General features: G+C 51.5%; 1 non-coding gene across 1 annotated transcript in view; it reads left to right on the top strand.

Moving 5' to 3' along the window:
• Positions 1–11,875: 11,875 nt before the first annotated feature.
• LOC134544733 (small subunit ribosomal RNA) overlaps positions 11,876–11,923 on the top strand; it is a 1,989-nt gene continuing 1,941 nt past the window's right edge. The window contains exon 1 of the ribosomal RNA XR_010078004.1: positions 11,876–11,923. This exon is cut by the window's right edge and continues 1,941 nt beyond it. This is a non-coding gene — a ribosomal RNA (small subunit ribosomal RNA).

Genomic DNA, 11,923 nt, shown 5'->3' with positions numbered 1-11,923 from the left:
GCGGCGACCGTGGCCTCCGCGGCCGGGGAAATAATCCTCTGTAATTTTACATGTTAAATTAACATGTGTATTAACACAGGCTTGGAGAAGCAAGCCTGCGGGACTCTGCAATACATTGAGCGGGGAGCCAGAAATTTCTGGCGGCGACCGAGGCCTCTGCGGCCGGGATAATAATCCTTGGTAATTTTACATGTTAAATTAACATGTGTATTAACACAGGCTGGGAGAACTAGGCATTCTGGACTTTGAAAAATTTCGAGCAGGGGCCGGAGAAATTCTCCCGGCGACCGAGGCCTCCGCGGCCGGGAGAACTCTCGGCGCTCGGGCTCCGCGTCTACCCATGGGGAGCGGGCAGCCAGAAAATTCTGGCGGCGACCGAGGCCTCCGCGGCCGAGGAAAAGGTCATTGGTAATATTACATGTTAAATTAACATGTGTATTAACACATGCTGGGAGAAGCAGGCATTCTGGACTTTGAAAAATTTCGAGCAGGGGCCGGAGAAATTCTCCCGGCGACCGAGGCCTCCGCGGCCGGGAGAACTCTCGGCGCTCGGGCTCCGCGTCTACCCTTGGGGAGCGGGCAGCCAGAAAATTCTGGCGGCGACCGAGGCCTCCGCGGCCGAGGAAATGGTCCTTGGTGATTTTACATGTTAAATTAACATGTGTATTAACACAGGCTGGGAGAAGCAGGCATTCTGGACTTTGGAAAATTTCGAGCAGGGGCCGGAGAAAATCTCCCGGCGACCGAGGCCTCTGCGGCCGGGAGAACTCTCGGCGCTCGGGCTCCGGGTGTACCCGCGGCAAGGCCCATTTTGTGTTATATAGGGGGTAGTGGTGTCCCGAGGGGGAAAAAATTAACATGTTAAATACTGCTTCCAGGCAATAGGAAAATGTCTCGGCGACGGAACACACCACTACCCGGCGAATTCCCGCCCCTCGGACTCCGTGCGCCAGCTAGTAAGAGCGAATCGGGACTTGGAAAAAATTTTATCGGGGAGCCAGAAAATTCTCCCGGCGATCAAGGCAATCACCGCCGGGAGAATTTTTTCTAGCTAACCGATTGAAATTTTCAAAGTACCAATTGCCTCGAAAACAACCACGAACGTAAAACAACCACGAACGGAAAACAACCACGAACGACAACAACCACGAACGACAACAACCACGAACGACAACAACCACGAACGGAAAACAACCCCGAACGACAACAACCACGAACGCACAACAACCACGAATGAAAACAACCACGAACAGTAAACAACCACGAACGAAAACAACCACGAACGAAAACCACCTCGTTCGTGGTTGTTCGCCTTGTGGGGCGAATCGGGACATCATGCAAATAGCTGGAGACATTCTCCCGGCGATCGAGGCCTCGGCGCCCGGGAAAAATGCCCGCGCTCGGGCGTTGTGGGCACCCATTGCATGGCCCATTTTGGGTTATATAGGGGGTAGTGGTGTCCCGAGGGGGAAAAAATTAACATGTTAAATACTGCTCCCAGGCAATTGTAAAATGTCTCGGCGACGGAAGGCACCACTACCCGGCATATTTCCGCCCCTCGGACTCCGTGCGCCAGCCTGTAATAGCGAATCGGGACTTAGAAAAAATTCGAGCAGAGAGCCAGAAAATTCTCCCGGCGATGGAGGCCTCCGCGGCCGAGGAAATTGTCATTGGTGATTTTGCATGTTAAATTAACATGTGTATTAACACAGGCTTGGAGAAGCAAGCCTGCGGGACTCTGCAATACATTGAGCGGGGAGCCAGAAAATTCTGGCGGCGACCGAGGCCTCCGCGGCCGGGAGAACTCTCGGCGCTCGGGCTCCGCGTCTACACATGGGGAGCGGGCAGCCAGAAAATTCTGGCGGCGACCGAGGCCTCCGCGGCCGAGGAAATGGTCCTTGGTGATTTTACATGTTAAATTAACATGTGTATTAACACAGGCTGGGAGAAGCAAGCCTGCGGGTCGCTGCAATATATTGAGCGGGGAGCCAGAAATTTCTGGCGGCGATCGAGGCCTCCGCGGCCGGGGAAATAATCCTCGGTAATTTTACATGTTAAATTAACATGTGTATTAACACAGGCTTGGAGAAGCAAGCCTGCGGGTCTCTGCAATACATTGAGCGGGGAGCCAGAAATTTCTGGCGGCGACCGAGGCCTCTGCGGCCGGGATAATAATCCTTGGTAATTTTACATGTTAAATTAACATGTGTATTAACACAGGCTGGGAGAACTAGGCATTCTGGACTTTGAAAAATTTCGAGCAGGGGCCAGAGAAATTCTCCCGGCGACAGAGGCCTCCGCGGCCGGGAGAAATCTCGGCGCTCGGGCAGCGCGTCTACCCATGGGGAGCGGGCAGCCAGAAAATTCTGGCGGCGACCGAGGCCTCCGCGGACGAGGAAAAGGTCATTGGTAATATTACATGTTAAATTAACATGTGTATTAACACATGCTGGGAGAAGCAGGCATTCTGGACTTTGAAAAATTTCGAGCAGGGGCCGGAGAAATTCTCCCGGCGACCGAGGCCTCCGCGGCCGGGAGAACTCTCGGCGCTCGGGCTCCGCGTCTACCAATGGGGAGCGGGCAGCCAGAAAATTCTGGCGGCGACCGAGGCCTCCGCGGCCGAGGAAATGGTCCTTGTTGATTTTACATGTTAAATTAACATGTGTATTAACACAGGCTGGGAGAAGCAAGCCTGCGGGACTCTGCAATACATTGAGCGGGGAGCCAGAAAATTCTGGCGGCGACCGAGGCCTCCGCGGCCGAGGAAATGGTCCTCAATGATTTTACATGTTAAATTAACATGTGTATTAACACAGGCTGGGAGAAGCAAGCCTGCGGGACTCTGCAATACATTGAGCGGGGAGCCAGAAAATTCTGGCGGCGACCGAGGCCTCCGCGGCCGGGGAAATAATCCTCGGTAATTTTACATGTTAAATTAACATGTGTATTAACACAGGCTGGGAGAAGCAGGCATTCTGGACTTTGAAAAATTTCGAGCAGGGGCCGGAGAAATTCTCCCGGCGACCGAGGCCTCCGCGGCCGGGAGAACTTCGGCGCTCGGGCTCCGCGTGTACACGCCGCAAGGCCCATTTTGGGTTATATAGGGGGTAGTGGTGTCTCTGGAGGGAAAAAATACACGGTAAATATTGCAGCCAGAGCCTATGGCAATCTGTTGGCGACCGAGGCCTCCACACCCCGGCAAATTTTCGGCTCTCGGACTGTGTGTATTCCACTGGAGACAGGCCTGCGGGACTCTGTAATATATTGAGCCGGGAGCCAGAAAATTCTGGCGGCGACCGAAGCCTCCGCGGCCGGGGAAATAATCCTCGGTAATTTTACATGTTAAATTAACATGTGTATTAACACAGGCTGGGAGAAGCAAGCCTGCGGGTCGCTGCAATATATTGAGCGGGGAGCCAGAAAATTCTGGCGGCGACCGAGGCCTCCGCGGCCGGGGAAATAATCCTCGGTAATTTTACATGTTAAATTAACATGTGTATTAACACAGGCTTGGAGAAGCAAGCCTGCGGGACTCTGCAATACATTGAGCGGGGAGCCAGAAAATTCTGGCGGCGACCGCGGCCTCTGCGGCCAGGGAAATAATCCTCGGTAATTTTACATGTTAAATAACCATGTGTATTAACACAGGCTGGGAGAAGCAAGCATGCGGGACTCTGCAATATATTGAGCAGGGAGCCAGAAAATTCTGGCTGCGACCGAGGCCTCTGCGGCCGAGGAAATGGTCATTGGTAATTTTACATGTTAAATTAACATGTGTTTTAACACAGGCTGGGAGATGCAGGCATTCTGGACTTAGAAAAATTTCGAGCAGGGGCCCGAGAAATTCTCCCGGCGACCGAGGCCTCCGCGGCCGGGAGAACTCTCGAAAACCACCTCGTTCGTGGTTGTTTGCCGTGCGGGGCGAATCGGGAAATCTAGCAAATAGCTGAAGACATTCTCCCGGCGATGGAGGCCTCGGCGGCCGGGAAAAACGCCCGCGCTCGGGCGTTGCGCGCCCCCTTGGCAAGGCCCATTTTGGGTTATATAGGGGGTAGTGGTGTCCCGAGGGGAAAAAATTAACATGTTAAATACTGCTCCCAGGCAATTGTAAAATGTCTCGGCGACGGAAGGCACCACTACCCGGCATATTTACGCCCCTCGGACTCCGTGCGCCAGCCTGTAATAGCGAATCGGGACTTAGAAAAAAAATTCGAGCAGGGAGCCAGAACATTTTCCCGGCGATCGAGGCCTCCGCGGCCGAGGAATTTGTCATTGGTGATTTTGCATGTTAAATTAACATGTGTATTAACACAGGCTTGGAGAAGCAAGCCTGCGGGACTCTGCAATACATTGAGCGGGCAGCCAGAAAATTCTGGCGGCGACCGAGGCCTCCGCGGCCGGGGAAATAATCCTCTGTAATTTTACATGTTAAATTAACATGTGTATTAACACAGGCTTGGAGAAGCAAGCCTGCGGGACGCTGCAATACATTGAGCGGGGAGCCAGAAATTTCTGGCGGCGACCGAGGCCTCTGCGGCCGGGATAATAATCCTTGGTAATTTTACATGTTAAATTAACATGTGTATTAACACAGGCTGGGAGAACTAGGCATTCTAGACTTTGAAAAATTTCGAGCAGGGGCCGGAGAAATTCTCCCGGCGACCGAGGCCTCCGCGGCCGGGAGAACTCTCGGCGCTCGGGCTCCGCGTCTACCCATGGGGAGCGGGAAGCCAGAAAATTCTGGCGGCGACCGAGGCCTCCGCGGCCGAGGAAATGGTCCTTGGTGATTTTACATGTTAAATTAACATGTGTATTAACACAGGCTGGGAAAAGCAAGCCTGCGGGACTCTGCAATATATTGAGCGGGGAGCCAGAAAATTCTGGCGGCGACCGAGGCCTCCACGGCCGGGGAAATAATCCTCGGTAATTTAACATGTTAAATTAACATGTGTATTAACACAGGCTTGGAGAAGCATGCCTGCGGGACTCTGCAATACATTGAGCGGGGAGCCAGAAAATTCTGGCGGCGACCGAGGCCTCTGCGGCCGAGGAAATGGTCATTGGTAATTTTACATGTTAAATTAACATGTGTATTAACACAGGCTGGGAAAAGCAAGCCTGCGGGACTCTGCAATATATTGAGCGGGGAGCCAGAAAATTCTGGCGGCGACCGAGGCCTCCACGGCCGGGGAAATAATCCTCGGTAATTTAACATGTTAAATTAACATGTGTATTAACACAGGCTGGGAGAAGCAGGCATTCTGGACTTTGAAAAATTTCGAGCAGGGGCCGGAGAAATTCTCCCGGCGACCGAGGCCTCCGCGGCCGGGAGAACACTCGGCGCTCGGGCTCCGCGTGTACCCGCGGCAAGGCCCATGTTGGGTTATATAGGGGGTAGTGGTGTCCCGAGGGGGAAAAAATTAACATGTTAAATACAGCTTCCAGGCAATAGAAAAATGTCTCGGCGACGGAAGGCACCACTACCCGGCGAATTCCCGCCCCTCTGACTCCGTGCGCCAGCCTGTAATAGCGAATCGGGACTTAGAAAAAATTCGAGCAGGGAGCCAGACAATTCTGTCGGCGACCGAGGCCTCCGTGGCCGGGGAAATAATCCTCGGTAATTTTACATGTTAAATTAACATGTGTATTAACACAGGCTTGGAGAACCAAGCCTGCGGGACTCTGCAATACATTGAGCGGGGAGCCAGAAAATTCTGGCGGCGACCGAGGCCTCCGCGGCCGGGGAAATAATCCTCGGTAATTTTACATGTTAAATTAACATGTGTATTAACACAGGCTTGGAGAACCAAGCCTGCGGGACTCTGCAATACATTGAGAGGTGAGCCAGAAAATTCTGGCGGCGACCGAGGCCTCCGCGGCCGAGGAAATGGTCCTCGGTGATTTTACATGTTAAATTAACATGTGTATTAACACAGGCTGGGAGAAGCAAGCCTGCGGGACTCTGCAATATATTGAGCGGGGAGCCAGAAAATTCTGGCGGCGACCGAGGCCTCCACGGCCGGGGAAATAATCCTCGATAATTTAACATGTTAAATTAACATGTGTATTAACACAGGCTGGGAGAAGCAGGCATTCTGGACTTTGAAAAATTTCGAGCAGGGGCCGGAGAAATTCTCCCGGCGACCGAGGCCTCCGCGGCCGGGAGAACTTCGGCGCTCGGGCTCTGCGTGTACCCACCGCAAGGCCTATTTTGGGTTTTATAGGGGGTAGTGGTGTCTCTGGAGGGAAAAAATACACGGTAAATATTGCAGCCAGAGCCTATGGCAATCTGTTGGCGACCGAGGCCTCCACACCCCGGCAAATTTTCGGCTCTCGGACTGTGTGTATTCCACTGGAGACAGGCCTGCGGGACTCTGTAATATATTGAGCCGGGAGCCAGAAAATTCTGGCGGCGACCGAGGCCTCCGCGGCCGAGGAAAAGGTCATTGGTAAAATTACATGTTAAATTAACATGTGTATTAACACAGGCTGGGAGAAGCAGGCATTCTGGACTTAGAAAAATTTCGAGCAGGGGCCCGAGAAATTCTCCCGGCTACGAGGCCTCCGCGGCCGGGAGAACTCTCGGCGCTCGGGCTCCGCGTCTACACATGGGGAGCGGGCAGCCAGAAAATTCTGGCGGCGACCGAGGCCTCCGCGGCCGAGGAAATGGTCCTTGGTGATTTTACATGTTAAATTAACATGTGTATTAACACAGGCTGGGAGAAGCAAGCCTGCGGGTCGCTGCAATATATTGAGCGGGGAGCCAGAAATTTCTGGCGGCGACCGAGGCCTCCGCGGCCGGGGAAATAATCCTCGGTAATTTTACATGTTAAATTAACATGTGTATTAACACAGGCTTGGAGAAGCAAGCATGCGGGACTCTGCAATATATTGAGCAGGGAGCCAGAAAATTCTGGCTGCGACCGAGGCCTCTGCGGCCGAGGAAATGGTCATTGGTAATTTTACATGTTAAATTAACATGTGTTTTAACACAGGCTGGGAGATGCAGGCATTCTGGACTTAGAAAAATTTCGAGCAGGGGCCAGGGAAATTCTCCCTGCGACCGAGGCCTCCGCGGCCGGGAGAACTCTCGAAAACCACCTCGTTCGTGGTTGTTTGTCGTGCGGGGCGAATCGGGAAATCTAGCAAATAGCTGAAGACATTCTCCCGGCGATGGAGGTCTCGGCGGCCGGGAAAAACGCCCGCGCTCGGGCGTTGCGCGCCCCCTTGGCAAGGCCCATTTTGCGTTATATAGGGGGTAGTGGTGTCACGAGGGGAAAAAATTAACATGTTAAATACTGCTCCCAGGCAATTGTAAAATGTCTCGGCGACGGAAGGCACCACTACCCGGCATATTTACGCCCCTCGGACTCCGTGCGCCAGCCTGTAATAGCGAATCGGGACTTAGAAAAAAAATTCGAGCAGGGAGCCAGAACATTTTCCCGGCGATCGAGGCCTCCGCGGCCGAGGAATTTGTCATTGGTGATTTTGCATGTTAAATTAACATGTGTATTAACACAGGCTTGGAGAAGCAAGCCTGCGGGACTCTGCAATACATTGAGCGGGCAGCCAGAAAATTCTGGCGGCGACCGAGGCCTCCGCGGCCGGGGAAATAATCCTCTGTAATTTTACATGTTAAATTAACATGTGTATTAACACAGGCTTGGAGAAGCAAGCCTGCGGGACTCTGCAATACATTGAGCGGGGAGCCAGAAATTTCTGGCGGCGACCGAGGCCTCTGCGGCCGGGATAATAATCCTTGGTAATTTTACATGTTAAATTAACATGTGTATTAACACAGGCTGGGAGAACTAGGCATTCTGGACTTTGAAAAATTTCGAGCAGGGGCCGGAGAAATTCTCCCGGCGACCGAGGCCTCCGCGGCCGGGAGAACTCTCGGCGCTCGGGCTCCGCGTCTACCCATGGGGAGCGGGCAGCCAGAAAATTCTGGCGGCGACCGAGGCCTCCGCGGCCGAGGAAAAGGTCATTGGTAATATTACATGTTAAATTAACATGTGTATTAACACATGCTGGGAGAAGCAGGCATTCTGGACTTTGAAAAATTTCGAGCAGGGGCCGGAGAAATTCTCCCGGCGACCGAGGCCTCCGCGGCCGGGAGAACTCTCGGCGCTTGGGCAGCGCGTCTACCCATGGGGAGCGGGCAGCCAGAAAATTCTGGCGGTGACCGAGGCCTCCGCGGCCGAGGAAATGGTCCTTGGTGATTTTACATGTTAAATTAACATGTGTATTAACACAGGCTGGGAGAAGCAGGCATTCTGGACTTAGAAAAATTTCGAGCAGGGGCCGTTGAAATTCTCCCGGCGACCGAGGCCTCCGCGGCCGGGAGAACTCTCGGCGCTCGGGCTCCGCGTGTACACGCGTCAAGGCCCATTTTGGGTTATATAGGGTGTAGTGGTGTCTCTGGAGGGAAAAAATACACGGTAAATATTGCAGCCAGAGCCTATGGCAATCTGTTGGCGACCGAGGCCTCCACACCCCGGCAAATTTTCGGCTCTCGGACTGTGTGTATTCCACTGGAGACAGGCCTGCGGGACTGTGCAGTATATTGAGCGGGGAGCCAGGAAAATCTCCCGGCGACCGAGGCCTCCGCGGCCGAGGAAATGGTAATTGGTGGTTTTGCATGTAAAATTAACATGTGTATTAACACAAGCTGGGATGAGAGGAATTTGGCGGCGACCGAGGCCTCCTCACCCCGGCAAAATATCAGCTACCGGGCTCTGCATATTCCTACAGAAGCAGGCCTGCAGGACTCTGCAATATATTGAGCGGGAACCAGAAAATTCTGGCGGCGACCGAGGCCTCCGCGGCCGAGGAAAATTGTCATTGGTGGTTTGCATGTAAAATTAACATGTGTATTAACACAAGCTGTGACCAGAGGAATTTGGCGGCGACCGGGGCCTCCACACCCCGGCAAAATATCAGCTACCGGGCTCTGCTTATTCACATTCAAGCAGGCATTAGGGACTCTGAAAAGTTTCGGGCGGGGAGCCAGAAAATTCTCCCGGCCACAGAGCCCTCCCTCCCGAGAGTCTGTGTAAATGCCTGTTATACAGGCCCCATGAATTCCAGCCTTATAGGTTATTTTAAGTCTCCGTTCGTGGTTGTTCGTAAACAACTGCGATTCGGGATTTTGACCTATTTCCTATGATCATGTTCCCGGAAGTTAGCCAGCCTCTTTCAGTCAAAATCTCATATTTTGGGTACCTTTGTGAACCCATCGATAGGCCCATTTTGGGTATATTAGGGGGACATGCAATCGGGAAAAATTGGAATTATTTGCAATATGGAAAGAATATGTACATAAATGAAAAGGGAGTCCCCCCGAGTTTTCTCGCCCTATATATATTGCAAAAATATCCAATTAATTATTGTGGAACCTGTAGCACCTTTCTATGAAGCAGAATTAACATTACAGAACGGTTTGAATGCTACCACCTCAGTTTCTCTACAATGCATTGGATTTCAAAGAGGTGAATTACTGTGGATGGTACTGTTGTATGGCTAACAAATCGTCTGGGAAACAATGCAGAATTAAATTAAGAAGGTTGTATGTTTTCTGTTACATGGTGGAGGTGCCCTCTAGTACACAGTAAAATGTTTTGTGGACTGCAGCTCCTTGAGGAATTAATTCAGTATGGGTCTTGTAGTGGTCTGAAAGTGGATGATGAAAAAGAATGTATAATGGTATTCAGAGCACCTCGCGGTGAAGCGGACATGCTACCTCAAAATGCTTGATTGATTCATGCCCAGTTCCCCCAAGAAGCGGTACATTGAAAAAATTGATTTACTTTGTGGATGATACTAGCAAATACTATCCGCTGGGGGAAGTAAGCAGAAATTTGGTGGTCGTATGTTTGTTACATGGTAGAGGTGCTTTCTAGTACACAATGAAATGCTTGGTGTACCGCTGCTCCTTGAAGAATTAATTCCATATGGGTCTAGCCGTGGTCTTAACTGTGAACACGAAGAACTATCTAAAGTGGCCTATCTGTCTGAACTGCAATACACAAGCTGCGAGCCAATGCTATACCTTTCTCAGGTAACGAGCTCTTGTGCGGCGATTCGATTGGATGCGAAATGGTGGGGAACGCGTGTCCGGTCGTCTTAACCAAGTAATGGTTCCCCTCTGTTAACAATGAAATGTTTGATGGATCGCAGCTCCCTGAGAGACAAGTTTCAAAGGGGTTAGTCGCGGTCTTCAATCCTGGCCAAGGTGCAGTCACCATCTATAAGAGATACCTGCTTTACTGAAGGGTAGCAAGAGTTCCCTTGCCCGCATGTTGCTCCGTGGGGGTATATCAGTATAAAGGTAGAAGAAGCCATGATCGGAGCTTCGGTGGATGAGATTGGCGGAGAAGACATGTTCTTGTCTATCTGGTAGATCAGGGGGGTGGCAGCTGATCCGGAGAAAGCAAGCGGACTCCCGATGTTCCGTCGACTCCCAATGTACACTTGAAACATGCACATTTGGGTGGCGAGGGGGCGTTGTGGCCATCCGAAAACATGTCTTCATCTCTCTTATTGGTGGACCGCTGCTCCTTGAAGAATTAATTCCATATGGGTCTAGTCTTGGTGATAACTGTGAACACTAAGAACTATCTAAAGTGGCCTATCTGTCTGAACTGCAATACACTAGCTGCGAGCCAATGCTATACCTTTCTTAGGTAACGAGCTCTTGTGCGGCAATTCGATTGGATGCGAAATGGTGGGGAACGCGTGTCCTATCGTCTTAACCAAGTAATGGTTCCCCTCTGTTAACAATGAAATGTTTGATGGATCGCAGCTCCCTGAGAGACAAGTTTCAAAGGGGTTAGTCGCGGTCTTCAATCCTGGCCAAGGTGCAGTCACCATCTATAAGAGATACCTGCTTTACTGAAGGGTAGCAAGAGTTCCCTTGCCCGCATGTTGCTCCGTGGGGGTATATCAGTATAAAGGTAGAAGAAGCCATGATCGGAGCTTCGGTGGATGAGATTGGTGGAGAAGACATGTTCTTGTCTATCTGGTAGATCAGGGGGGTGGCAGCTGATCCGGAGAAAGCAAGCGGACTCCCGATGTTCCGTCGACTCCCAATGTACACTTAAAACATGCACATTTGGGTGGCGAGGGGGCGTTGTGGCCATCCGAAAACATGTCTTCATCTCTCTTATTGGTGGACCGCTGCTCCTTGAAGAATTAAATCCATATGGGTCTAGTCTTGGTGATAACTGTGAACACTAAGAACTATCTAAAGTGGCCTATCTGTCTGAACTGCAATACACTAGCTGCGAGCCAATGCTATACCTTTCTCAGGTAACGAGCTCTTGTGCGGCAATTCGATTGGATGCGAAATGGTGGGGAACGCGTGTCCTATCGTCTTAACCAAGTAATGGTTCCCCTCTGTTAACAATGAAATGTTTGATGGATCGCAGCTCCCTGAGAGACAAGTTTCAAAGGGGTTAGTCGCGGTCTTCAGCCCTGGCCAAAGGTGTTTAGAAATGAATACTTTTCGGACCAGTGGGCAAATTAGTTCACAGCGAGCCCACGGGCCAACGGTCTGCTCCCGCAGTGGGCCGCGCCCGAATGTGGGCACCGATCATATAATTTGAAATCCACTCGCCAAGTACCATGCGAGTTTCTAAGAGCGCGATATATTCGCCAGTGAAAGCCTTGGAAGTTTGGCCTCGCCTACTCCCTAGGAAAATTAATTAGAGATGGAAGGAAAGACTTTGCAATTGCAAAGCGGGTGTCGATATTGGGAAGTCGCCCCCGTACTTGTTGATACAGAAGGAAAAAAAAATGTACATCATAAGATTCGGACCCGGTGCTCTGCGGACCCGGGAGGTTCCTCCGAACGAAAAAAAAAGCTGCTAGCAGCTCCCTGGTTGATCCTGCCAGTAGTCATATGCTTGTCTCAAAGATTAAG

This window comes from Bacillus rossius, unplaced genomic scaffold, assembly GCF_032445375.1.
Source record: "Bacillus rossius redtenbacheri isolate Brsri unplaced genomic scaffold, Brsri_v3 Brsri_v3_scf478, whole genome shotgun sequence".
Classification (NCBI taxonomy): domain Eukaryota; kingdom Metazoa; phylum Arthropoda; class Insecta; order Phasmatodea; family Bacillidae; genus Bacillus; species Bacillus rossius.
This window is presented reverse-complemented; position numbering and strand designations above follow the sequence as displayed.